Raw genomic sequence first — 26,104 nt, 5'->3', positions numbered from 1 at the left:
TGGGATATAAACCCATAGCTGTGTAGGCTTTCCAGATGTTTAAAGTTGTTTTGCCAGTCCCAAATGTTTAGTCTTTCCCCCATTTGGGCTTTCAAGTATTCAAAGTTATCACCCCAGTTGGGTGTCCACTCGATCATCTCAAATAGAGTGGTCATTTCTCTCACAAGCTTAACCTGATTATTCCCAGTTATGTCCTCTTTCATCGTCATCAAGAGTTGATTGGTACTGTTCATATGTATCTTAATGAAAAGGTCAGCTCTTTTCCTTAAGACCAATGCTTTTAACGAGAGTAGACCTAATCCTAATCTCAGTATCGCCATCGGTATTCCCTGTGGTAAACCTAAAAGCTTGTGCCAGAATTTACCCTCCAGTATTTGGAGCCAATCAAGGTTAAGATCGACCAGGGCTTCCAGTCCATATATCACCATAGGGACCCAACTTTGGATCCCTATGTAGAAATGCTTAATAGGATTTCTATAGGTATCCTTGGGGTGAATATGAAAACAGTCTTAAAAGGGAGACTGAATTCTAACATGAAATTCTAACATGTTTCATGCAGGTTGCACTGCACCTTCTGTCATGTTGACTCTTCAAGAAAAGAACATTTCTTGTGTTGCTTTGATGTGTACACTTGGAGAGTGTTTAACAACAGATGAGCAAGGGCATTGAACCCTAAGAACACACTCCTATTAATTACCACATGGTGACAATTATTACTGTTTGGCCATTTCAATATACAACACATATTGATTTTCAATTCACAGATTGTCACAGGACACTCAACTAATTACATAAAATATCACAACATTATACGTTCAGTGCTCACCCAAAAGCTAGCATTTTGTATGTCGTTTAAAACAAATACATTCTCTGAAATCTTATCGAAATTAACATGAGATACAAATGTATAATGGCAATACACAGTGCTTCAATGCACTAATCTGAACAGTGCGTGTATGGGACACTGGGACTTAAAGTCATATCGTCAACACAACTGTGTTTCGGCCTAGTAGAGCTGAGTTAATGTAGCTGCTGTTGGGTCGGCCGTCATCAGGACGGGGTCCCTTTATGGTGGGAGTATCCTGTGGACTCTGTCAAGAAACAGACAGAGAGGCAAATCAGGTGTGTGTGTAGGGTTCTAAGCACAATTAGTTACTAATTCATGGAAGGCAATGTATGCTTAATTCTATATATCTCTTATTTGAGACTGATCCAGTGGATCTTACCGTATTCTGTAGAAATGGCAGTAACGGGGGGTCTAGACGTCTGATTAATCCAGACTGGAGGATGTGGAATTCAGTCATCCAAAGTTGGTCCAATCTATCAGTGAGGGTCAAAGAATATTTAGTCGAGCCTAATGTAGGCTAGATTGGAGTCATTGTATACGAGATCTGAGGAGATCAAACTTACCTGGTAGTGCCAATTCGGCTGGGTAAGTCAGTATAGTGCAGCACCAAATTGCTGATTGGTCCTGAAGTCGATAGACACAAAGGGCCTCATTACAACCTTGGTGCTAAGTGCACCAACTTTACCACCATGGTGTAAACTCCGTTTACACCATGGTGGATGGCGGATTTACCGCCCCATTCCAAGGTGAGTGGGGCGGTAAATCCCCATTTCCCATTTTCCCTTCCCCATTCCCATTTTTGCCCCATAGGGCATAATGGGAGTGGGGAAGGCGCTAATTACGCCGCCGTAAATTACGGCGACGTAATTAGCACCATGGCAGGTTAGCGCCATGGATTTTAACGCCTGCTAAAAGCAGGTGTTAAAATCAGAATCAGGCGTTAAGGGTTAACGGTGGCGTTAACCCTTAACGCCTGAGTTGTAATGAGGCCCAAAGTCCGTGTGGGATCGTCGCTGGGGGAGAAAAGAAAGAAACAACGTTGAGATCTACCCCATCTGGTAAGTATTACAGGTAAGTGAACACTTAGACATTATTCACAAAACCAAGGAATCGCGGTCAGTTTACTTGGTGACAGGGGTGAGGATGAGCTACAGCTGTGCGTATCCGAATGGGCGAACTTAGTGCAAAAAGTGAACAGGGAGGCCAAGTACATTAACCTGGTCCTGTAAACAGATACCTGATGTGATAGGGGGGCGTGGAGAGAGTGCAGCCCCCGGATTCGCAAAGCCTCCGGCTCGGTACTGGATATGTAAAATCCGGTAGTCATGGTGGCCATTTTAGAATTGCCGATGTGGCATCAGCAGGAAGCACGGCATATTAAAAGCAACTTTCATGTGATATATACACCACCAACTAATTATGGGGCAAGTGGTGTATAAAAAATGAATTTAGGTGTCTAAAAATCGGCATGTTACCAGGGTTGTCATGGCAACCAACACGTGCCGTGTAGAGTCATGCATGATAAAAATGACAAGGGCCAACCAACTGATGGTAATGCATGAAGTTTGGCCAATTGGTACATCAGCATTGATTCAAAATCAGTCAAGCCATGACCCTCTAATTGTGATGATCGAGTAGTCATGGAAACTGCATTATTTATATCGCAGCCATTTTTGGATTGGTCGACGTGACATCTGCAAAGACACACGGCAAGCACAATGCAACTTCCACGTGATATATACACAAACCTCCAATTATGCGGCATATGGTGTATAAAGCAGGAATGTAGGTGCCTGGAATGGACATGTTACTCGGGTTGTCATGGCAACCAATACGTGTCATTTGGAGCTATTTCAAGTCACGCATGCTGCATGATAATGGACAAACACATAAATTGGTCAATTTGTACGTGGGCATTGGTTCAAGATCGATCAAGTCGTGACCCTATAGTGGTACTGTTGAGAGGGGGTAAAGCAGTAGACAGTGAAGCAACCTAGTGCATAGACCAAGACATATGTGATCTGTTCAATGACAATTCACATGATTATCGTCCACACAGTTAATTCAACCAAATATTCACTTTTACAGATGCTGGTTGGACAGTGTTTTAGCACATCGTGTTTCATTAAGTGTTGCCCGAAAGCCATAGATTCAGATGCTGGCTGGGCAATATTGTAGGCTACTCTGAATGATATGGTGTCTGGCTGACATTAGGCGTCTTAGCAGATCGTGTTTCATTAAGTGTTGCTCGAAAGACATAATTTCAGATGCTGGCTGCACAATATTGTCGGCTACTCTGAATGATATGGTATCTAGCTGACCATAGGCATGTGCCATGTTGGACTTCGTATTATGACTCAGAAATCCTAGAGGATGAAACAAGGACAACAGGTTCATAGACCATGCTGGGGTCGGATCAGATGAAATGTTTCCACTCTACGGATTCATTCAGCCCTTCTCACTGTATTGAGTTTATGTACCCATTTCTGTTAGAGTTGGGTAAGAGCTTTGTCAATGTCGTCGCCCCTTCTCCTCGTGGATAGTTTTTGAAGGACAAACCACTTAAGGTCCATGTTGGTGTGCTTCCCACGGCTGTAGTGGTCTATAAATGGTTTATCTGGTACATTATTCTTAATACAGGACCGATGTTCTGAGATCCTGGTTTTAATGGCCCTCATAGTCTTGCCAACATATAACAGTCCGCAGGGACATTCAATGATGTAAATAACTTGTTTACTGTTAAAATTGGTATGGTCTTTAAGTATCCAGGAGATCTTCTTGTGTTCGAAGATCTTCTTCGTCTCAGTAAAATGACATGCTAAACATTGGCCACACTTAAAATGTCCTTGAACTTGTGACAGGTTCAACTCTACAATGCTGCTCTCTGAGAAGCAAGGCATTGTAGAGATAATATTGTACAATGTTTTAGATGGCCATTGTATGCGATTAGAGTTAGATAAAAGAGATAAAATAGTTAGATAGAAGAGCTTATGCACAATTAATTCAATTAGAAAATTACATTTCTAAAACTGTAGGTCTAGAATCGGTTTTAAAACTGTGCATCAATGCAACAGTACTGTTAAAGAGGAACTTGAATGTAGAAATTGGTCTTGTCGATGAGGCAATGGAAAGAGTGGTTGCATTTCTCTCTTTTTCTCACAGTACACATATTGAACATATTCTTGTAAAGTTTGATCATGTAGAGGAACCTCATTTGATTTCTCAGACCTCTGAATGCTTCATGCTTTTTAAGGATACCTTTGTGCATATGCAATTACTATTCATAAATCAAAAGACTTGACTTTAGAAGCAACACTGATTGACATTTTTGTCATACAGTGTTCAAAGATGGAATGTCATATGTAGCCCTGTGAGGTTTATTTTTAAATAGACTTTAATTAATCGAAAGTGACAGCTGACATTTCATGCATTGAAGACTATAATAGATTACATGTACTGTATGCTCCTCACCCTGACCTTACACCTCTTCCTGCAAAGTTCACAACAAGAAATAATAAGCAACCAGTGAACCTACATTCAAATAAAGTGGTTCCTCTTTAATTTGCAAATGAAGATAATCTAGCAGTGTTGGAAAGTCAAATAAATATGACATACTGCCAATGTAGATTTAGTAATAAATCAGCAGATGAATGCTATTCAAATAGAGTTTTGTGCATGTTGTTTCAAATAACACCACTACTGCAAGACATAGATTTAACAGTAGATAATCTGATATGTGTTGAACTTTCAATTCTTAAAGTATCTGTATATGAAAGACCACACAATACACATTTTTCAATGTCAATCCAAAATATAGTAGTTGTTGCAAGTGGAAGAGAAAATGTCTTTATAATACACAGGAAGATAGTCAAGAATGTGTAATTATTATTTTTGAGTCCCTAGTGCAGGAAACACTGTATATAGATATGTAGGATTGTCTTCTGAGTGGTAGCAAGAATGTCCACAATGTTATAAAGAGTACATTACTCGAGATGTTATAGAAAGGTTTTTATATCTTCCTGTCCCTGGTCAGAAAAGGGTGCATTTTTCTGATTTGATAATAAAAGTATTTCATGATATGCGATTTCAACCCTGCAAAATCTCGTTTTTAATAAATACCTTTTCATAATGTTTCAGAGATATAGTACAGATAGTAGGAAAATTAGCACCTCGCCTGGTCGATCAGGGTGGGGTGAGGGCCCTGATTCTGCTCAATCTGTCAGCGGCATTTGATACCACCGACCATCCTACCCTGACTGCCCGGCTTTCCTCAGTGGGCCTTACTTGCCAAGTTATTGGTTGGATCTCGTCTTTTTTGGCAGGCTGCTCCCAATTTGTGTTTCTTTCTCCTTTTTTCACTCATTCGATTCTTCTGCTGTGTGGAGTTCCTCGAGGCTTCTCACTATCTCACACTCTATTCAACGTGTACATTCAACCTCTGAATATGGGTATAATACATGCCTTTGGCTTTTTATGTTAATCCTATGCCAACGATATGCAAATTATCATGCCGCTGGACCTTACTCAATCAACCCGAGACTGCTGTTCAGTTGAGGAACTGTTTGAAAGCAGTTGGTGACTGGATGGCCTTAAACTGGCTTAAAAGGAATGGGGAGAAAACAGAGCTGCTGGTGGAGGGCACAACATTGCCCTCGCTGTTCCGGACTCCTGAGTTCTGGCATGAGAGCCTCGGCTCCTTCGTACCCCCGTCTCCTCCTTGAAGGACCTAGGGGTCAACATATCGGCCTCTCTTTCTATGGCAGAGCAGGTCTCTCTCGTCTGCCAGAAGGCTCACTTTAAGCTCTGGACTCTTTGGAAAGTACTTCTGTGTATCCCTGAGAAATTCCATTCTACGGTTGTCTCTACCCTTGTCATCAGTAATATTGATTATTGCAATGCCCTGTATGTTGCTATCCCGTGGCATCTGCTCCAGCATCTTCAGCTGTTGCAGAATACAGCAGCGAGAGCAGTCCCCCATCCTCCATTTGGTGCTCAGATGACTCCGCTCTTGCGCCAGCTCCACTAGCTCCCTGTTGAGCAGCGCATTCAATTCAAATCACTCTGTCTGGTTCACAAGGCTTTGAATAAAATTGGAGCTGAGTTCCTTCAAGCCAAGTTCTCCATCTACATCCCTGCCAGGCCTCTTTGTTCACTATCTTTGAAGATTATTCAGCCCCCTAGGATTAGACTTGCGAGGATGGGCGGTCGTGCCTTTTCGGTGGTGGCTGCCTAGGCTCAGAATCTTCTTCCCCTTCGTCTTCGTATTAAACATTTCTCTTTTAGTCTCTATCTTTGGTCGATTTTTCCTCGGTAGCTTCAGCGCCATGATGCCTTTGGGCATACGCTGCGCTTTACAAGTACTGGTAGGATAAGAAGGTTATGAATTTTCTAAACAGTCAGGTTTCTATTTCCCCCGAAACATTAAACATGCGCAATCATTTTTCATGTTGGAGCATCTGTTCACTGTGGACATTTCACAACATGGGTGCATACAGAAGTAGATTGGCTTGTATGCAATTACTCTATAGTCACACACCAAGCTAGATTGCTGAAGGGTTTAAATAATTCTTACTTAATGTTACTAGCTTTAAAATATATTGTATATTCTTTGTGAAGATAGACATGCAAAATTAATGTTTAAAAGGGGAAAATAGGTAATAGGCCTTTTCTGTAAACTAAAGGATATATATGTAGTAGATTGCAATATAAAATCACTACGAAATAAATGTATATATTAAGTTGCCAAAATTATATAAATTACAAAAAAACAAGCATTCTGCAATCTTGTACTTCTGATTTATTATGTAAAACACTGTGGCCCTCATTACGACCCTGGCGGAGGTCCATGGTGCAATTTGCACCATGGACCATGGCGCAGAGCTGCCAACTCCGCCATGGGGGTTGGCGGACTTACCGCCCCATTCCGACCTTGGCGGGGCGGTAAGTCCCCAATCCCCATTTACCCTTCCCCATTCCCATTTTTGCCCCATAGGGTATAATGGGAGTGGGGAAGGCGTTAATTACGCCACCGTAGAATACGGTGGCGTAATTAACGAGGGGACCCGTAGCGCCATGGATTTTTCCGCCCGGAAAATCCGGGCGTAAAAATCGCCATGGCGCTACGGAAAGTCCTAATCTGGCGGAGAGGTACGCCATGCATTACGCTGGCGTAAACCCCTCTCCGCCAGGGTCGTAATGAGGGCCTGTATGTGTTAATATGTACAAGGGATCCCTATAAGTACTGTGTTTTATATGTGGTTCAGTGTACATTATTTCAGTGCTAGGGGGGGTAGATGTTGTTAACTGTTTACATCTGACACAAGTAAATAGTAGGTAGTAGAGCAAACACAATGAAAAGAAGAGTATTTAAAAAGAAATGAGTTCTGACAACTGTGAGAAACCGGAGGGTGTCTCACCTGCTAGTCCCTGGGGATCTCTCTCTCAGGTGGCCAGGACACGGCCATCGCCTTTGATATGATATGATATGATATGATTGTTTATTTATATAGCGCCTATACACAATGTGTTTCAAAGCGCTTCAAGGCAAGGGAGGGAGCAAGGGTAAATACAACCACATTCTTACAGGCCATGAACAGTAAGGATGTGAAATTAACTATCGTACTCGGCCTGACGACATTTCAGATGGTGCAAGAGCTAAGACATAGATAAGGAAGGGAGGCGGAGAGTGGGAAGGAAATGGAAACAGACATGCGACTACCGTACTAGGCCTGACGACACTTCTGGTAGAGCCGGAGAAAAACAAAAGGTGAGGGATTGGGGTTCACAAAGGGAGGGGAGTTACAAAACAAGTGACTATCATACTAGGCCTGACGACATTTCAGATAGTGCTGGATGGGTGGTGGGGAGGAAAAAAACAGTAATGGGAGGGTGGAGGAAACAGCCTTTGGATTCAGACCCTGGGTGTGAACCAGAGCAGGAAGATCCCACGGGTGAGGGGTCTTCGGGGAGTGGGGGTGAGGCAGCCAATGATGACAAGCGGGATTCTCCCCTTTTTTGTTAATCTAACCCGTCCTATTTTTGGGGATTCTCTGAGGTCCCAACTACCCCCCTTTTTACATAAACACTGGGCCAAGGAAGAGGGTGACTCAGAGTAACAAGACTAACTCTCACACATCGTACTGGACATGTCCCACTAATCGGGTCAGCCAAAGTCACTTAACTCTAAGTGCATATACTAATTAGCTCTTCTCACATGGATAAAAGGCAGAACCTATAGACACACTCTGAGCAAGGTGGAACACGAGTATGAGCAGGACTTCTGGGGCGAAGGCAAACCTACCGGAGCAGAACGATGGACCAAGGGACAAAAGCAGCGGGTCGAAAACCCCAAGAGTTCGCTACTGGAGATGGTTGCCTCCGAAAGGCTGCGAAAGACACATGCAGAAGGCTAGATCCCACATTACAAGGCTGCATTGTGTTTCAAGGATGCAAGCAGCCCTCCCAAGTGAATGGCAGAGTTGGGGAGGTGAGGCCAAGCCTGTTGTACTAACCTTGGCTCGTGAAGTGGAAATCATAAAACCAAGAAAGAAACGCACACAGCCGGTGTGTTGGCAAGCGACCTGAGAGACTGTTGTGTGTTAAAAAAAGTTTGAAGTGGCAACATTATATCGCAAGTGAAGATGCACATGTGTGGATGAGACGGAAATAAAGGAAGACCTCTGAATTATCTTTGAAGTAAGGACAGCTGTGGGATTAACGATACTGAGTAACGGAGTAGTCCGGCGAAAGGCAGTAGCCCACTCGAAAGTCTGTGAAAGGGGCATTGTTTGTAACGATAAAGCGAATGAACTGCAAAAAAAAACGAAATAAGAAAAATTAACTTGTAGAGAAGGGGAGAGTGAAAGTTGAACCTTGAACTTTTGGTAGAAGTGGTCCTATGGAGGTCTGTAAAGAAAGCCACATGGTCTGAGCCCAACTGAGGGAGACCAGAAGTGTAATAAGCTTGGATATGGGAGCCCCTTTGCAAGTTTTGTTGAACTTTGTTCCGAAGAGGTCTGAGCCCGACATAGAGGGACCAACCCGAACTGTGTTTTGAAGAGATCTGAGCCTCAAAGAGGGGAATGTACAGAAACTTTTTGTTTAAACATTATTTGGAAGTGGAAAGAAAGACTTTAATGTGGAAGGCCAGGCGGGCCTCGATACACATTTTGGAACTGTTTATAGAGTAGAAAACCTGAGCCAGGGTGTGTCATCCTGCCACCAGGGACCGCTTTACTCTGTGTGGTCTAACATGGGGAGGAGAGCTAATTCAACCACATTTATTCTTTCGAACACTGATTTTTCCTTTGCATACATTTCTCCTTTACATACTTTTTGCACATGAGATAGGTTAGGCATTAGATTTTTGTTAGAATAGGCCATTTTGATTTGGACGGACTCCACTAGGACTGTTTTGTTTATCGTTTCATTGTTGAGACCACTCCCATCTTAGTTACAGGGCAAAGTAGGAGGTTTTCCAAACCCAGAAACTTCAATAAAGGTTTTACAAATTGTACCTATTGTGTCAGTGTCATACTTGTGATACCACGCCTCCCCTATACCATAAACAAGAATTTTAAGGAAAGATTTAGGTATATTGTCATTTAGTTCTTATGTGTGTAGGTGGCCAAAATAAAGAGGCTCACAAACTTTAGAAGAAGCATTTACATAACATTTTATTGTCTACTTATTATTTATTTCAAATAATGGTACTAGACAATAAAAAGATTTACATTCAAAATAATTGTACAATGTTGGCATGTCTGTATATATTTTTTTTTAAACTGATGACATGGGGCCTCATTCTGAGTTGGGCAGTAAGGGTTAACGGTCACCGGTAATGATGCTGGTGCCGTTAAACCCTTACTGCCCAATTCCGAGGTCCCCTGGTCTGACCAGCCGTTCTCTGCGGGTCCCGTTAAGGGACCTTGCAGCTAATAATGGGCCCGCAATTTGCGGGCCCGTTATTACCGCCTTCCCCATTGAGCCCTATGGGGGCTCAAATGGGAATGGGGAATGGTAAACTGAATGGGGACTTACCGGGTCCTGCGAAGAGAAGGCCCATAATTAGTGCCCTGGTCCCTTCGTGGGACCCGTAAAGGACGTGTGGTCAGACCACACATTCTTTGCGGTTCCCGCTAAGGGACCTCGTAATTGGGTGGTAAGGGTTTACTGGCACCGGACTCCTTACCCACCAACTCAGAATGACCCCCATTGGCTTTGTGTATATAGTTGTTTATTTTTGTGATACTCTTCTTGTATATTTTTGATCTTTATAGAATGTATAGTAGTGCCTTTGCAAATGCACAAGTCAATGACATTGCTGCAAATCTATTTAGAAGTTGCTGATGCAAGAGCAGATTCATAGTTACATGAGTGCTTTGTTTAGCTGCTCTACCCATGCAATGTTAACATTTTGTATTGACTATTGTCCCTAACACAGCCTCTCCACACCCCTCCCTTTTCCCAGTGTAATTCTCTTAACCTCCACTATTATTAAATGTAGGAAGCATAGTTTCCTGGTTGATTGCTTAAGAAAATGGAGGTGGCGGCATTATGACATGCTTGTTTCCATTTCCATAGGCACCCTCCCTCTTGGAGAGGAGTATAAGCCTTTTTAGACTTTGCTTTAGGATGCTAATATCAATAATTGTGCATTCTATGTGCTACATCAACACAGAACTAGCAGGAAGAAGTAAAGTTAGGGTCTTCCCTTTCCTTGGGCTTGTAATTTGTGGCCCATGTTGTTAATGGCCAATGTTAACATCCTCAGTAAGTCTGCCATCTAGAGATGTTTTTGCAAACTGAGATAGAGTTTAATTTGTGTGTAAACATTTATTTTATTGAGGAGACTCATGCTTACTGTATATAGTTCTGATGTTTTTTAGAAAATGTTGTTTTATAAAGTCATGAGTTTTAATGAAACACTTGTGTATGGGCGTGATACAAGTAAACTATATCATATTAGTACTATTTTAGATTGTTTGGTCTGGGGAGGATAGCTCAGGGGTAACGTGCTCACATTGGAAGCAAGACACCACTGAGCAACGCAGGTTCGATCAACGGGTCCGCGCTTAGAAACGTCTTTGTATTAAGCACGTTATAACTAACCTATCATGTCATATAATTAGTATTGTATACATATATATTTCCTTCATAGACTTTATTTCTACAGTAAAAGTCATTAAAGCAACATAGCATAAATGCATAATTTAAACTTAGTACACCATTAAAATACAATCATACAAGAATGTAATCGTTATAGACCAATGAAACAATAAAACATGGATAAAATAGGGGGGTTGACAGACAGCATCATAACATTAAATGATAAGATGTTTACCAGAGTAGCTAGGCAGGCGCCTTAGACTTCTTCGGGTGGACTCTGCGTGCCCCTGCTCAAATAGTTACTAGTGGCACAAACAGCCAAAACGTCGGTTGAGCACAGGTATGTAGCCTTTGCTTCGCCCGTGGTTCTACAGCCATGGTTTAAAAATAACAGTTTCAGGTAAGGTTCCCTCAGAGGCTTGGTCCCAGGACAAAGTAATAAATAATGTCAGAAATGTTCCACAGCATCTTCAGATAGAATGCATGTAGTGGGATGGGCATTATTCCATTTATGGAGTAGGGCAGCAGTGGGCAACATTCTGAGACGAACTTTAAATATACAGCCTTTTCCCTCCTAGAGGTAACATAGTCCAGGTACTTTTCGCAGCCAACCACTTTCTTAATCACAAGATACCGGGCTAGCGACTCAGAAGCCCTGGATTTCATCAGAATGTCTCTCTCTGCCCTGTCCCATGCAACGCTCTTTATTTCTTCCTTGGAAGCAGATGTCAAGGCAGCTGAGTTGGACCAGTACTCCCTTATTTGGTGCACTGAAGGGCAGCCCCAGGATATTTTTCAGGAATTTACCCTCTACAACTGCAAGGGGCTCAATGGCCATATGCCTCCAGAGTTCTGCCCCATACAAAGTGGCCTGGCACACTTGGGCTTTGCACGACTCCAATGAGATGTGCACCACCACATTTCCGTGCTCATTAGTGAAACTAGCAATGCCCCCACAATACCTGGCCAACGTGATTTTAGCCTTCTCAATCTGCAATGTCCATCCACAGGACGCCATAACCCTCACCCCCAGATAATCATATGAAGCGACCTGCTCAATTACTCCATCCTCCAGGGTAAGACTAAGGGCCTTCTGTTTCTTCCTCACATTAGCGTTAAAGATCATAACCTTACTTGTGCTAATGTTCAGGGACAGCCCATTGCTTTTCCTAAAATCAACAAAAATCTCCAACTGCTTGCTGACACCTACAGGGGTAAGAGACAAAAGTACTGTGTTGCCGCAACAGCAGAGCTGGGAGCTTATCACCCTGCATAGAAGGTGCGTCAGTCTGTACAACCATGAACTTCTTCAAGACTTCCTTGATGAAAATGCAGAACAATTTGGGAGCCAAAACACAACCCAGGCATACCCCCTTCCTGATATGAGTGCTGCTAGTGGTGCTTCCATTGGCCCCCCATTGGACTACTGCAGTGTCCTGCTAGCATCTCCCAAAGACGTGTGTTCTTGGTACAGTGTCAAATGCAGTTCGTAAATCGACAAATACTGCATACACATTTGTCTTTCAGAGCATGACATATTTCTCACAGACCAGGCGGAAGGAGAGGCTTTGTTCTTAAAAATATTGAATGCTTCATGAATTTGAGTGTCATCCTTGCGCAGGGGCCATGCTAGTCTTCTCTGTATCATTCCAGTTTTAGTTCATATCACATATATCAGTGATGTTATAATTGTGGTCATAGGCTGTGCAACATGGGGCCCAAGGTTAAGGTGGCTTTCGCTGAATTTCAGTGGTTTCGTTGCATTACGCTTTTACCTAAACGTCCCTGAAATTAAAGTTATTTCTCCAAACATTTTGCAAGGCTGTCAAGTCAACTGCATACCTGCTTTCACCCTTATTAGGAATCATCAGTGCAGTATAGTCCTGACAGCCTTCTGGTTGGAGCATTTGGACATGTTTTAGCAACACCAAGAAAATTATGGTGGTTTTAAAAAGGTTTGAAAATAACCCTTTCACCTGAAATGTGAAAATAGGAAAATCCATTGGAGCCAAGTCACACACTCCACAGCACCCCTAGTAGCCATCGCTCGAAGTTCACCTCCAGTTCTGAGCCACAACAGCAAGGCATTGTGGGTATGCAAAACAGCATTCGAATATTCTAGGATCGAGGTGGGAGAATGAGAGTGGTGCTCAACCAGTGGGCAGTTGTCATGATCACCGAGCTCAGCCCTGGGAAAGGATTTTAGCTAGTGCACAGGGGTCCAAGGTGTTGGTGGGGATTGGAGTGACCTGAGAACAATTGCGTATGGCTAGAGATGTACGGGTTCTTACGTGGAATGTTCACGGTGTTAATAGCTATATTAAAAGGGTAAGAGAGCATGCATACCTGAGCAGGATGGTGGTAAGGTTCACGCTTCTACATGTCTGGCAAGATATGAGTACTAGAAAATGGCATGGGCAGGTGTATGGCACCCCAGTATTTGCACGGGGAGTCCTTGTGTGGAATGCACAGACAGTACCCTTTAGGCCAGGTAAAACCAAAAGTGACAACGCAGTGTGCGGAATCTGAGGGCATCCTGATTACTTTCCCCTTAATAGCCTCTTCTCAGGTGGTCAGGGAAAGGCCATTGCTACTAGATCCTGACCCTGGGGGTGGATATGCGAGGGAGGACTACTTGGGTGGGGGCGACATGGGGAGACAAGGTGAGGTACCCTTAGATGAGGTGCGGTATCCCTCTTTCCCTTATGAAAATGAGTCCTACCCTCCCACTGCCTTCGTAGGGTATTGTCAGTCTTTATCAATTCCATACGCACCAATTGTCCCACAACCATATGCCATCTAGTCAGTTCTAACACTTTGGTACTGAGATGAGGAAGATGTCTATGGAGTAAATTTTAAGTAAACAGGAGATAGATAGCTATTAATCAACAGTTATCAACATTAAACACATAACTGTTTTAGAAATAATCAATATGTAATTTATTAAATCATAAAAAATACAAGTTATAAAAACTTCAACATTTATAAAACACTGTATAAAAATACAAATTCTAAATCGTGACAAACACTGCCTTTTCAACTTGGCTTCGATCCTAATTGATCGGGGATCAATATAATTAGAGAGGTTCAAATTAGCTTCTCTGCAACATCAATTAATTGACATATAGTTGTTCAAAAATGGAAAAAACATCAACCATTTTCATATACTCGACATGTTTCAGTCCTCTATAAGTCATTAAAGGGACCTTCATCAGGAGTAGTGTCACTAATAGTTCTATTAAAAAATAGTTACAAGATCTACTCTAAATGTAAATAACTGTAGATCTTCTACAGTTTCTTGTAAAACAGTGTAGCTGTGGTTTTCTTCATACAGTAGCCGTTGTAACTGTTGAAAAACAACAAAAGAGAGAGGACATCAGCTATTAATGCTAAGTGAGATCTCTAGCAGACAATTATTAGTCTGGAACAGGCCTAATGGTCATCATACCTGGTCTGTTCTGTGGAGAATATTAGAGAAGGAGCCTTGAATGTAGCAAGAAAAATCTTCTCTTAGGTAGAAAGTCCCTCTATGTGTAGAGATCGTTCACCTGTAAAGCAAATTATATGCTAGTCAGATCCTGAGTGTTTTAGACCCCGGTGGGGCCAACATACGGGATACACATGCTCGTTTATCCTCTATGGAGTAAAGCCATTGCAAGGCGCAGGCATGTCCCATTGATAGGTGTAATTGTACCTTCAAGTGGAAGCCGAAGACCAGAAGGAAGATGCCCAGAGGAGCTGACAATCCCCGCTGAGTGTGAGACAGGGAACTCATACTGGGGCTCTCCTGGGGTGGAAATTGGGCATTTGCTATTAGTGATCAAACAAAAATTGCTAAGAAGTGGGTTTGGAACCCAAATGAAATAATATTGAACCACAAATAAATTGCTAAATATTTTGTGAAATACAACAACATATACTGAATACCAACCTAAAGAGAACATAACTATCGACCGATTACAAATGTGCCTTTTCTTCTAAAGATTCTAGATAAGGTTGCATATACTCAGTTTCAGAACTATGTTGAAGGGAATGATATTCTTATGGCTCATCAGTCAGGCTTCAGAATGGGGCATGGTACTAAAACAGCTATGTTGGACCTCAAGACAGACTTACAAAACATCATTGACCTTGGGCAACCAGCAATGCATATGTTGTTGGATTTGTCCTCTGCATTCGACATTGTGGATCATGCATTATTAGAGGATAAACTTTGCACTGTAGTAGGTTGCTCTCCCAAGGCGTCTCAATTGATCTCTTCTTTTCTTGGTAATTCCAGAGTGAGTGTTGGTGAGGCCTTCTCAAAGCCCACTCCTATCACTTGTGGTGTCCCGAAGGGGTCATGTCTCCCCCCCTCCTTGTTTAACATTTATATCATCCCCTTTATGAGACTTCACAATCTCCTAGGTGTCCAGTATACTAATTATGCTGATGACACCCAGGTCAACGTAAAACTGACAGGTTCCTACTCCCAGGACATGGTCAATCTTAACTCCATTGGCGCTGCAATTCATGCCTGGATGGGTTGCGATTCCCTTGCACTCAATACTAAGAAGACAGAGCTCTTGATCATTGCCTCCAGCTCTAAACTGAAATCTCTACCACCCGAATATAAGAGTTTTTTCATCTTTGTCACCATTGTCCCTGCGGCTAAAAAGGTGAAGACCTTGGATGTTATCTTGAATGCAGAGCTAACAATGAATCAGCATGTTAGACTCGATCCTCCTGTGGGCTGATCAACAAATTACTGTGTAATATTCAGCATTTTCTGACTCACGAAAATGCAGCAGTTCTTGCCACCACTCTATCACTTCCCGCTTGGATTATTGTAACAGCCTCCTGAGTGGCTGCTTACAGTCCAACTTGTCATCTCTTCAGGTCTCACAGAAAGGAGCAGTTTGTGCCATTTCAGGCCTGTCAAGACGAGCTCACATAACTGCATCCAGACGGGACATTCACTGGCTGCCTATTAAGCTAAGAATAACCCATAAACTCCTTACGCTGACTCATAAATGTCTTCTTAATCTTGGTTCTAAATATCTTGCGGATCGTCTCCTGCTGTATGCTCCAGCGCACACTCTCAGGTCCTAGAACCAACTCAGAATTGTAAAGCCCAGATTTAAATTTGCTAAAGCTAGTGGATGCAGCTTTAATGTTCAGAGTCTGATTGTTTGGAACTCTCTCCCATTTTGCCTTAGAGCTATTCCAACAACCGTGAAGTTTAAAAAAAGGTTGAAGACATATCTCTTCAACCTACAACCCTGATTAATCGGTCTTGCCCTTGCCTTCTTGGGCTTCATCTCTGGATCTCTTGCCCTCCTGAACTGCTTTTTGTTTTGTCTCGCCGTTGTATGTGCGCACTCTGTGGCCGCCGGGTATGTGGCACGGTTTATAAAAACTTTTAATAAATAATATATGGAAATTATGTGAAAATACAGCACGAGTGGAAAGAGAATTATGTGCTGTTGTAAAAGAATTGAAAACCATTAAGAGGCACGAATGAACAAAGTGAAAGCCCATTATGCACACTTATGCAAAGCAAGCGTGAACAACAAGTTGCTGAAAATGAATAGACAATGTGAAGCAAGGTAGTGGAAGAGGATATACACCACAGAATAAAGTGAATGCAAGTTGTGGCAAAGCAAAAGGCTGCCAAGATACAAGTTCTGGCAAAACCAAAATACTGTCAAGATACAAGTTGTGGCTAAGCCAAAAAGCAGTAGTACAGCAAGCTTTGATGATTGACACAGGTTCAGAGAGAGGAAGCCTGTGTTGGGAGAAGGCCATACAGAGTGTCTGAAATATGAACTGTATCAAGGCAAAGCAAGGAGCCTGTTAAAGAAAAGTGGCATTAAGTGGTAACATTTGATACAGGTTGACAGAGAAGACACACCAGTTCATAACCAAGTATCACAGGTCATTTGTTGCATGACCTGGAATGGGTGAACTGTGTGGTTCAGCAACTTGGCCTAGACCGAGTGACCTGCCCTCTTGTTTTTGGAACAAACCAAGGGAAACCAAGAGCATCATGAAGTTCCAAGGGTTATCGGTTGTGTGACCTATAATGAGTGGAAAGTGTGGTTCGGCAATTGTGCCGAGGCCGAGATCTCCTGAAACCATGTTGAACTTGGAGAAGGCAACCACAAGATTTCAAGCAACTGTGGTGCACTTGTGGAAGGGAAGTAATTTTGATGGGGGCATCAGGATGTATGCCTCCTCACATCCCACTTAACACTGCAATGGTGTCCGACAGACGAGATGCATGATGGGTAAATGTAAAGATTGAACCCTCCCCTCCTCACATAACCTCTGCTGGATCCCAACAGCTTGAATGTAGCCAAGTTATGCTATCATTCCTTCACTTTTACTGGAATGTGGCATAGTGTCTAGATGCTAACAAATGTATGACCTCCCTTTTTCCAGGCTTATGTGTCTACAGACCCACTCTCATATCTCCATATCACTCCATATCTCTCATCTATTGACCTATACGACGGTGTGTGGCACGGTACAAACACACAAAGAAACAATGCATGTACTGCTACAAAGAACAAAGAATGATGCTTGGTCCAAAAAAGGCACTCTTGACAACTTTGTGTCTGTGTTGCTAATACTGTCTGCAGCTTGTATAGCAACCAAGCAGCACACGTTCAGGTGTAAATTGTGTCAGTCTTGCAAGTCTGGTAGGGCAGTGGTAGTGTGCACTGACTTTTGGCATAAGTACAGAATCTTAGCTGCATCATGGGAAAAGGAAACACAAACTTAAGCTACCTAGAGAAAGAAATGATTGTGGTAGGACATCAAAATGCGTGATGATCAATGGTATATCTTACTTATAGGCTCATCCAAGTGATCCTGGAAAAGTCACTGGAAATAGCCTGATTGATTGCCGGTTTGCACAGCTGTTTTCTTTCCAGCACTTGAGTCCAATTATGTGCATAGCAGAGACAGATCAGGGCTTCGCTACATGTGTTCAGTGAAAGGCAAATTAACCTGGGATCTGAAAGCATGCAGTGAACACGAGAAGATCTCCAGTGCGCTTGAATGTGCAAAGCCGAAATCTGCAATGGCAGCCACTTGAGCAAAGATGGTGAAAGATGAGGATGTTTATCCTTAGGTGATGGTGGAGGCAAGGGACAATGGGATCCACTGAAGGGGATGCCAGTGATGACACTATTAGATGTCTTGCTGGTATCATCTCTGCTGTTCGGTGCGGGGAGTATGTTGGGTAGCAGTTTGGTTTAATTGTGGGTCTGGCACCAGCAACTCTTGCATGAGGCCTTTGAAATAGTGCCTCATAAGTTGGGAGTGCATAAGCTCCAAATACGGTTTAATGAAATGGTCTTACATTGCCAAGTGATCATGAGGATGTGCGCTAGAGGTCCCCGGCAAGCTTCTGGGTGCGCAAGTACTCTGTGATATTCCCAGCGGTGGAGATAAATATCCCAACCATAGAAGACAATTCAACTCATAGAGAGAATGATGGGAGCTCAAGAGACCACGGAGAAGCTAGTTGATCAAAGGTATCTATTAACCCTAAATGTATGCTCATGGTTTCAGCAGTGGACATCTTGACCAGTTATTGACTATATTCTGACCCCAACACTGTCACCGTACCAGAATGGTGTTCCATATTTGTCCTTACCTGAGGTGTGGAGATGGAGACTGAGGAGGCTGAGGTGCCCTCTGAGGGATGCCAGTGTGCTGGGTCTACTGCTACCCCAGGTATCAATAAGACCAGAGGTGATAGCATAGTTAGCATAGCTGGGTGTGTCTCGGTATGAGGCAATTTGCCCTTGAGAGGAACCCTCCAGGTACATGCCGTCTCAGAAACCCAAACCTACTCAGACTGAAATCTGGTTTCCAGGCCCTGAAGGGTCCTTGGTGCAAGTGCCAGACACAGCCTCCTCAGAGGCATCAGGGTTGTCCCACGTGTTACAGTGTTAAAATGGAATCAACTCACCTTGCTTGAATTCCTTGAAATAGCTAACCTCCTGAGATGTTCTGGGGGGTGGTCTCCTTCCACCCCGTCAAATGAGACTTCACTGACTTACTGGATAGTGCATCACAACGGGCGCAGACATCCTAACAGTGAAGCAGGCCCAAATACCCAAGATACAGAGAGTGCATGTCTGCTGCCGAGAAAGTCCTGCGACATCCCATTCCTATGGAGAAACCTGAAATCCTTGTTTACACGGGGAAGAGGACCAGAGGAGAGTGGAGGAAAGGGAAAAAAGAAAATTAAAAGGTACCAAAGGGAGGGTGCAAAACAAAAAAGGCATGCTGCGCCAGGCGTACCATTCATCCAGCGCAGTGACAGGGACTCAGATAAAGGAGCGTGAGGAGCGGAGACCTGACCCCTCCACATTTCATCTTGTGTGCCCGCTTCCATGTGAACATGCTTTAAGGGGAAATGTGCACTTTGCTGACTATGGCTATGGTCTCTTTCCTGCTCATTGGGAACTCCCATAAATATTGGGGAAAGGGACGAGACGTATGAGAATGAAGGATTATACAGTTTTAAGAAGCTTTCTATGTAGGTTAATTTTTTCAGTTTAGGTGAAAAGTACTAATTTTCTGTAGTTTATATGACTTTCTGGTAAGCGGTGCCTGCAGCATCCACTGCTTTTATTGATGAATGGGTCTTGCCATTTGTCCCAAACTGTATCAAATTGTTGACACATCTTTTTGAGGGATTTGAGTCATTGGACCAATTTCTAGTGTGCGGGCTCAATGAGCCTTTCAGAAAGGTCTGCATTATGTCATGGCCTTGGTGATGGCATGGAAGAGAGTGTCTGGATGGTCAGTAGTCCATGAGGCGAGGGAGTGTGACATGGTAGGGGTTTTGCAAATAGTTGTTTCAAATTCAGTGATGCCATCTTCACCCAGGATAGAAACCAAGCAGGTTTTGACTTTTGGGTTGGGCGTGGGAGGTATCAAAGAATTGGCAGAATGTATAGTGACTTATCAGTTGAGGGGTGAGGGGGGATATGAGCAATGGCCATGTTTTTATGAAATGTTTCTGTATAGAAACCTGAGAATGATACTATTGCAGATGTCAATAAACTCCTTGGCTGTAGGAATGATGCTGTCTTCCAACCCTAAATTCACTTTTCCAGCTAAATGGAGATGATCTGAGGTCAGAAAGAGTTGGGTGAGTATATTCGACAAGTAATCCAAGAAATCCAGGTGGGGACTGTGTAGGGGACAACAAGTGAGGAACTTGAGATGAGATTGTATGTGGGATAAATTGACAACAGGATGCCAAGCAGATTGTATGATGGATGTGGAAGGCAGGTCAGGCGAGAATGTTGCAGGTTGGATTTGTAATTGATTACTTTACTGACTCCTGTGCCTTCTGATCTGTTCAGCAAGATAAGAGAAGAGCCTGGAGGGGCTGAATCTATGAAGCCTGTATCTGTTTTCATAAGTTTATGTAGCCACAGTCCAGAATTAGGTCACAGTGATCATTAGGATGGAGGCTATCAGAAAGGGTGTTGATGATGCCACATTTTGGTGAGGATAAGTTTCTTGTGACACTTTATTTCCTCAATAGAGGTGTGAGGACTGAGGGAGAGCATTGTTAGTGCAACAAGTATAGCATCAAGTAATGCAAGCAGTCTTGTTGTGCTCAAGAAAATTATTACAGTGCATAACGGACTAAACACTCATTGAAGGATCACCTAGCTAACAATTAAATTGTGTCAAATCACTGATTACTGCTCTACAAGATATGCAATGTACATGCAAACCAAAGTCGACCTGAAATAAGCGCTTTTATCAAAAGATAATACTGAAAAACTAAATAATGTTCCGGTGGAAGGGCACATGAGCATACCAGATGCAAAAATGCATGCACACTGTGGGGGAAAAATGAGAAATGTTAAATTTGTCAAACTCCTCAGATACCCCAGTTACTACTAGCTGTGTTAGTTACTCACAGACTGCCAGGTTTAACAGTACCTTATTGCCATACCTGCATTTTTCCTATGTTGTTGTGCGCATGTATTAACTACAGAGGAACTTCCCCTTCCAACGCATAAGGATACTCGCTTCTACAGTCCTCTTTTCTAATGTATTTCCCATTTGTCACATCAAAGCGTGTTTTAGAGAACTGCCTTACCAGGCAAGGTGGTTTCAGCAGGTGGAAGTAGCAACAGTAGGTGGGGCATCCCACTCTGAACCATGTAAGAACCGTGGAAGTAGCATGCACAGCAGGAATTGTTAAATTATCTTAGAATCTCTTCTGCTAGGCCCAGGCGTGAGAATGTTTCGTCTTCCTAAGACTTGCATGCTGAGAAATTGTAAACAGCTTATCAAAACATGTTTGCTTGTCAAACTCATGCAATGCCTTCACCACCCATCCCATTGAAATGCATGTGTACTCTTCTGTATAAAAGCAGAGTGCACTGTTAGGACAGTTTTTCTAAGGGCTTAGAAAAACCATTCAACTGAGGCAGTACAAGACTCCACTCTTAGCATAAGGCTGTACCACCTGCGTTCGGGGTAGCGTAGACAGAGCAGCCAGGCTTATCTCAGGAGGGAGAGAGGGCAGTAGATACAGTACAAGTGAAATTGTAATACAAATGATCCAAAGAAACACTGAAACACTATGGGCCTCATTACACGTTATGCGGTAAGGGATTACCGGCACCGGTAAGGGCACCGGTGCCGGTAATCCCTTGCTGCCCTACTACGAGGTCCCTCAGCGGGTCCCGTCCTTAACGTGTGGTCAGACCAGACTTCAGAGCAAATAACGTTACCGCTAATAGCGGTACCGTTATTTGCTCCTTCCCCATTCCCAATGAGCCATTTGGGGGCTCAAATGGGAATGGGGAATAGTAATTGGCATGGGGACTTACCGGGTCCTCCAGGGTCGGAATGACTCAGTAAGTCCCCATACCGCCTACCCGGACCTAGAAGGCGGTAGGGGGTAGCCATGGCACTAATTGTGCCATGGTTACCTCCTACCGTGTAATGAGGCCTAATGTATTGTAAAAAATAAATTATTTATTTAAATACATGGCCCAGTTAATCTAGGGGTAAGTAAGTACTAAAACATTATAAGAAATCACAGTATAAAAACAGAACACTAAACTTGAAATCCACAGAGACAAGTATAAAAAGCTCTAAATAGCTTTCTGTTATCCTCCAGGAGCTTAAGGGTTGTACCACCACATCTTTGCCTCCGGCGGACAGTGTATGGTGTCAAAATATCCACAATAGCTTCATAAATAAAATAATAGCTTCATAAATAAAACCTTAACTCATCAAAATAATAGCAACACTCAGGTTAAACTATTGACTAATACCACATCCATTTTAGATGCCATGGATTTTTCTAATGGCTCTCCTGTTTTTACTTTTAAACCTGTATCTACAGAAGAAGTCATTGACATTGTCTCTAAACTCAAACCCACCTCTTGTAAGGGAGATGTCTTCCCAGCTTCCTTACTTAAAGATCATATCCTCACTCTTGCTCCATGGATTACCACCTTTGTTAATAGATCTTTTCAGGAATCCTATGTCCCTGAAAATATAAAGGAGGCACGGGTTACACCTCTGCTCAAGAAGGAAAATCTGGACCCTGCAGAGGCGGGAAATTACCGTCCAATTACCAATGTTCCCTTTATGTTGAAAATCCTAGATAAAATCGTATACTGCCAATATCAAACCTTCATCGAGGAACACGATATACTAGCGTCACAACAATCTGGGTTTCGTCCCAATCATGGGACTGAGACTGCACTGCTAGATTTAAAATCTTATATTGCCGGTCTTGTTGACAAAGGTCACAGAGCTCTGTTACTATTATTAGATCTATCCGCCGCGTTTGATCTTGTCGATCACCAACTTCTGGCGAATAGACTAATTACAATTGGTAAATGTTCCCCTGAAGCATCAGCCTGGTTTAAATCATTCTTGGGCCCACGGAACATGAGAGTAACAAAGGATAATGTTCATTCTATGGCATCCCTATTATTATGTGGTGTTCCACAGGGCTCATGTCTTTCGCCTTTACTTTTTAACATTTACTCTCGTCTCCTCTGCGCTCTTTTGTCAGCTATGGGCATTTATTTCGCCAACTATGCTGACGACACACAGATTGTTATCAAACTCACTGGTGAGTACTTAAAAGATGCAGAGCACACCAACTCCATCTTTAATGAAATTCAGAAGTGGATGGCATTAAACTCTTTAGCCCTCAACAATGCCAAAACCAAGCTGTTGATTCTAGGCACCCAACAGAGATTAAAGAAACTTGACACAAAATATGATAACTTCGTAATTGGTCAACATGTTATTTCTGTATCTAAATCTGTAAAAACTTTGGGGGTCTACTTTGACCCTCAGTTATCCTTCACCCATCAAGCCAAATACCTTAAATCCCCCTGCTACTATTATATCCAGCTTTTATGGCAGATTCGTCCATATCTGTCCAAAGAAAATCTTGCTTTGATCGCAGCTGCAATTGTAAACTGCAAGCTGGATTATTGTAATAGCCTGATGATTGGTACCTCGCAGGCCAACCTCAAAACCATGCAGATCATACAGAATAGAGCAGTACGTGCTGTAATGGGCCTCAAGCGTAACATGCACGTCTCTGATGCTAGGCGCAGCCTACATTGGCTGCCAGTGAAACAGCGTCTACATCATAAAGGTTTAACCATTGTGTTTAAATGCCTATATGGTCAAGCTCCATCCTGCCTTACTGCCAGGATTAAAAAGAAACTAATTATCCGTCCTCTGCGCTCAAGCAGTAATATTGTCTTTGAACAACCTCCATCTACCCTGAAAAGAATTGGGGGCACTAGCTTTGACTCCTGGGCACCGGCTCTATGGAACTCACTTACCAAATATCTTGCTAATAGTGACTCTGTGCTTATCTTTAAGAAGCAACTAAAGACCTTCCTGTTTGATAAAGATTAGGACATATCTGCTATCTTGGTACAGCACTTTGGTACTGAATCCAGCTTCTCGCCATATCTCTTCATCTTGTTGGCCTCTGTGAGGATCGGTTTTTCATGGCTCTCTGTTTTTTGTTTTCCTGTTTGACATTGTTATCTGTTGTCCGCCTTCTCTTTTTCTTCTGTGTGTGCCCTGAGGCCTTTGGGTTAGTGGCGCAATACAAGAACGTAGATAGATAGATAGATAGATAGATAGATAGATAGATAGATAGATAGATAGATAGATAGATAGATAGATAGATAGATAGATAGATAGATAGATAGATAGACCTTATTTGGAACACCTAACAATAGTTCTAGGGAAGTCAAAACCTTGTTATACACATTTAGTATAGGTCAAGCCCATTATTTGGGAGTAAAAGACCAATGGTTACTTTCAGATTGCATTCAGTAATACAAGGGCAGTAGGCCCTTCCAGTTGTATAGTGACTCTTGGAACAAATCACATAAACAGTCAACTGGACAATTTACTTTTGATGAATAGTGAAACACTTATCCTAGGTGCAGTAAAAAAAAAACTATAACTACTTTTGTCATAACACACAGTTATACCAGGTGAGTAAAACCTAAGGATGTAATATACAATTACAGATGCTTTTGAAATCAGGAACCCCAGATTGAGGTAAGCAATAACTCTGGTAACTTATTTTGGATGGCACACAGCTAACACAAGGTAAGTAAAACCCACATACTTTAACTTCACAATGAAGGGGAAAGTTAAACCCAATGTAACACTTTACTGAATAGTTATTCTAGGTAGGCAACAACCTAATGTAGACTTATTAAGGACAGACTAGCAACAAGTCGGGGGAAGCAAGACCCAGTTGGGGGACACTCATACAGTTATCATAACAGGACTAACCTGGTGAAATCAACACATTACTTTTGTAAAGAGGCACAACCTAATCACAGGAGAGTAAAATACCTTCACATCTACTTTCTATTAGACTGGCAAAACAGTGTCTAAGGGAGAAAAGATGTTGACCATACTTTTAAGAATAGTGCATCACACATTCAAGATCAGTAAGAACTTTTCTAACTGTTCACTCTTGGAATTACAGTTACCAACCAACTCTTTACAAGTAAATAAAAGACTTGATTTATTTTCTAGGCAGAAGTCCCAATCCCTTCAAAGTCTTTCCCTTATTCTTGGAGCATGAGTGTTCTCAGTGGCAGTGTTACAATAAGGTCTTTAGTAGCAAAAGTCAGAGTTCCTTAGGAAAACTGGGCAAACAGGTGGGTACTTTACTTTTAGAGTTAGAAGAGGATCCAGGGGCTTCACAGAAGACACTCCAGCAGGATTCTAGCAGTGGGACTGGTGCACTGGATGATGGAACTCCCAATCACAGAAAACACCCCAGGACTACACAGACATCCCAAAAGGCTTAAGGTAAGTATATACCCAAGCCAACACTGTACCTCAGCAATGAAGAGGAGATTGCAGCAGGAGAACTTCAGAAACTGTAGCCAAATACCCGGTCAGTGGATTCCTTGTCCTGGAGACTGAACACAAGACCTCAGAAGGGACTTTGCAGCAGGGATCAATGAAGAAGGCTCTAGGCAAGACTTCCCTCATGGCTGAATGCGGTTCTGCGGATTTGGCGCCTTTTCAAGGGGCACAGAAGAAGACAAAACATCACAATTGAATTCTCGTCATTACAAAGGTCCAGCACTCTTGTGAGGGGACATTTTGGACTAGATTCGTGTTTCTGGAGATACACCAAGATGCCCACAAAGCTTCAGCAAGATTCCGAATTCGGAAGACCGTGCACCACACAGTGGCTGGAGGTCCCAGGGTATTGAGGTATTGCAAGAACGCAAGGTCGCAGCAACCTGTGGGATGGCTCGAAATTCAGGTCTTCTTCAGTCTAGTGGTTCTCACTAGGCTCCGGGTTCGGGTCGTCGTTTTAGGAGACCCCAAGTCGATTGGAAGGAAGGGCTGCAGCAGGCTCCAGTTACACATCAGGCTCTCCGGTCGCTGGAAATCATCTCCACCACTTTTCCTTTGTCATCCTCTTTGGATTTCTGTTCCAGTGGTCGACATGACTTCAGCTTCCAGGTTTACAGTATTTATCAGCACAACCTCTGCATTCTCTCCCCACATTTTACAAGAAAGGGGCGTCTGGTTGTCCAATCAGGACAGCAAGCCCCCCAGTGGGATTTGTTCCAGTTGAAGCAAGGC

The 26,104-nt window shown here is 42.8% G+C and overlaps 1 protein-coding gene and 1 non-coding gene across 2 annotated transcripts in view; both read right to left on the bottom strand.

Moving 5' to 3' along the window:
• WDR64 (WD repeat domain 64) overlaps positions 1-26,104 on the bottom strand; it is a 1,979,698-nt gene that overhangs the window by 250,196 nt on the left and 1,703,398 nt on the right. The window lies entirely within an intron of this gene.
• LOC138468604 (U6 spliceosomal RNA) lies at positions 12,531-12,636 on the bottom strand. Its single transcript, XR_011268357.1, has one exon. It is a non-coding gene; the product is annotated as a U6 spliceosomal RNA (small nuclear RNA).

Source organism: Ambystoma mexicanum, chromosome 4q (genome assembly GCF_040938575.1).
Source record: "Ambystoma mexicanum isolate Mex_15411 chromosome 4q, UKY_AmexF1_1, whole genome shotgun sequence".
NCBI classification, from domain to species: domain Eukaryota; kingdom Metazoa; phylum Chordata; class Amphibia; order Caudata; family Ambystomatidae; genus Ambystoma; species Ambystoma mexicanum.
Note: the sequence above shows the minus strand (reverse complement) of the source record. Positions and strands in the feature narration are given on the sequence as shown.